The following is a 3,451-nucleotide window of genomic DNA, read 5'->3' as shown; positions in this document are numbered from 1 at the left end:
AGATAAACATGGGTTTATTATAGCCCACTTACAATTTACATTTCAGAGATCATTACAAATAAATTATTAAATGCTAAAACTGAATAAATTTAAATGAACAAACTTGGCGTTGCATTTGCAACCATGTGAAAACAGGGGGTGCTAAAGCCCCCTCAGCACCCCTACTTCCCGCGTCCCTGCATAATCACCAAAAAATCTGGTGTGGATTTTTCAGTCAGTACTTGCTAGTAAATTTTACAGTTAATTACAAAGAGACAGTAAGTAACACACTGAATCGAACTTGAAATTTTGAAGAAGAAAAACTGAAATAGTATTTTCTTGTAAAACATACTCCAATAATCTTTGTTTTACAATTTTTTTTTTTACTGGTGGTTCAGCCACATGAAAGACATGATGAATCATAGTTCATTGTTAGTGATCTGTCAATGAAAACAGACAATAAACATAACATAAAATGTAACACATTTTATGTGATGAAAAAATTAAAAGAAACAAAGATTTTTTTTATAGAAAATATAATCATATGTGATGTCTCATGCAGGGACTTTTGGGAACCTACAACCACATTTCCTATAAATATATTATATTATAAAACTTCTATCTTTCTTCTTTTCTCTTTTACTTTTATTCCAATTTACTTCTGAAACATAGCATTGCAGTACTTAAAGCACTGTTGATTATGATTAATCGCTTGTGATGTTCCTCAATTGTAAGGATTTGTAAGCACCTGCTAAATGTAAATGTGCACTGCACTTCTTATAATATATTATTTTTTTTATAGGGACTTTATAGGGAGCCTCATTACTCTGAGCATATCTACACATTCCCTCTCTGCATCTGTGAAATCCACAGGATGTCCTGATCCTGCCTTTTCTCTTTGGTTCTTGGGAATATCTTGAGTGGTACTGCAGTCTGGAGCCCTACTTTATTGGAAAATCCCAGTGAAGGGAAAGTACAATCTTTTTTTGACCCCAGTGGCTTGCCTTGAGTAATTTGGGACTGGAAAACTATTAATTAAATTCTTGACCCAGCTTTATCTTATACTGCATTTGACCTGGCTCAGCTGAAAAACAATAACAATCCATTATTGGGAAACAGTGTCAGGGAGGACTGGGGTGAGTGCGGGGATACTGAACAGGAGGATTTGCCATTATGCTTTATTTCAAAAGTCCAAATGTCTGTTCATTGTTGATGTTTTTGTGCTAATACAATGAGTGTTTCTAAACGTTTCATTCTCACATGCATCAGACGATATATGTGTCTCAAAACCTTTTTGTATGATGGAGGAACAACTTTATGCATCGCATGAACTTGTCTGTAACCATTTCTGAAACAGATTATCCTGAAAACTTAAAAATGGCTTATTGTTAAAGGTGATGTTAAGCTTGGGTATAAAAGTAGGTACTTACATTTATTTATTTGCAAATTCAAAAAATATGTTCTCCAAAACTAAAAATTAAAATTGTGACCGTTTAACCGTTTAACCCTGCATTATTGTTTTTTGTCAAAACTAGTCATATCTGTGGCCCAGCATGTTACCCCAGGTTGAAAACCTCCACATTTATTAACACCATTTATCATCATTTATCTTTTTTTTTTTTTGTATACTCCCACAAGAAGAAGTGCATGCCATGCTCTCTGGATCTGTTGTCAAAGAAAGGCCTGAACTACATCACACGTCTTACTGAAGGAAAAACAGACCGTGGATGATATCTAATATGTTGGCATTCCTTAAAATGGACTTTGTAACACTGGGGAAAGAAAATGTGCGGTATTTTTGTCCATGTTTGTAAAAAACATTTTGTTGATCTTTTTATGTTTGTATTTGTTTGTGCTATTTTAAACCATTTTTAATGCACTCACATGTAATTAAAATTTCCTGAGATAATATCTTAGCCAGTAGTTTTCTCTGAAGACCAACACATTTAAATCATATGAACAATGTATGCGCTGCTCTGTTGGGTGCGTTTAGGTTTTCGTGATGAGTTGACATTTAGATACCTCTCATGAGACCTAGATTCAGGGGCTTTCCCTGTCAGCTGTGGGCCTTCCCTGTAGTGCTTATGTTATTCCTTTGAATCACATGATTTTTAAGTTGTAGTGTGTATATAGTGACATTCCACAAGCTGAATACAATTAAACTTAAAGTTAAATAACCTTAAAATGTATTTAGTCCATGTAAATAATGTGTACTGTTTTGCCTGAAATTAACAAACATGCCCTTTGGTCGCTGTCTGTTGTTATCAGATCTTATCACTGTAGAGTCCCTCACTCTCTGGTTTTCTCCTTTTCTGCCACATATCCTTATTTTTCAAACCAATAAAAAAAAAACTTCGTTTCATGTCTGTTTTATGCAGTAATTTAGAAACTCTAACCAGTCATGTGGTAAATGCATGTGCTCCGACTCCTTATATGGAAGTGGCATTTCTAATCTGGCTCGTGGCGTTGTCAATCCCTCTCCCTTCTGACGTCCTGCTTCAGACACAGTGATTTCTTTCCCTTTCTCTACTGCTTCTATTGCTTATCTAATTGTCAAAGGCAAATAAATAAATAAATAATCCTCTGTTTCTTTCATTTGCAAAATTATACCTATACACACATTTCACTGCAGTTTCCAGCTGAAACAACATTTATTCCTTTTCCCAAAAATTATGATTAGGGCAAATGAGCAATAAACAAAGACTTATTTTCATGTGGTTCCTTATATATATTATGACTTACTTTTTTTTTTTACTTTTACTTTTAGTCATTTAGCACTTACAAATAAGAAAAAGTCATTAAGACTTCAAAACATGTTTACCATAGTGCATGATTTGTAAAGGAATTCATTTTGTCATTTGCATCGCATAACCAGCTCCATTTGTATAGCTTTTCTGATGTAGCCTAGTAAACTTGCTCAGTAGCTCACCTGGTACACTTGCCATGCAGAGCGCTTGGGTACGAATTCTGGAAACACAAGCCAACACTAAAATGAAAAAAGAAAAGAAAAGAAAAAAAAACCGCTCAAAGACTCATAGAAGCAAGCTAAAATAGCATGGTTGCTTTAGCAAATGAGGTTTTTAACTCATGTTTGCATTTGCTTACTATCCGTTAGGTTTAGGGTTGGGTTTAATGTAGGTGGTACGTCCCTTACAAAAATTAACCATGGTTTTACTATAGTAACAGTGTAGTAACCAAGGTGTTTTTTTTTGCCGTATTGATTACCATTTGTATAACCACAGTTTTACTGCAAATACCATGGTTAAATTATGGTTAGAGTAGCAAAACCATGGTTAATTTGTAAAACCATGGTTAATTTTCGTAAGGGGTTAATTTCAAACGAGATAAAGCATTGTTTTAGCGCCACCCAGCGGACATTTAATTTTCGTACTGCCATGAATCATGCATACAGTACAACAACCAACGTGATGAAACATTGCCACAGTCCCGTTTATCAGTTAGTGAGAAAATG

This window comes from Sinocyclocheilus rhinocerous, unplaced genomic scaffold, assembly GCF_001515625.1.
Source record: "Sinocyclocheilus rhinocerous isolate Xijiao unplaced genomic scaffold, SAMN03320098_v1.1 scaffold295, whole genome shotgun sequence".
Lineage (NCBI taxonomy): Eukaryota > Metazoa > Chordata > Actinopteri > Cypriniformes > Cyprinidae > Sinocyclocheilus > Sinocyclocheilus rhinocerous.
Note: the sequence above shows the minus strand (reverse complement) of the source record.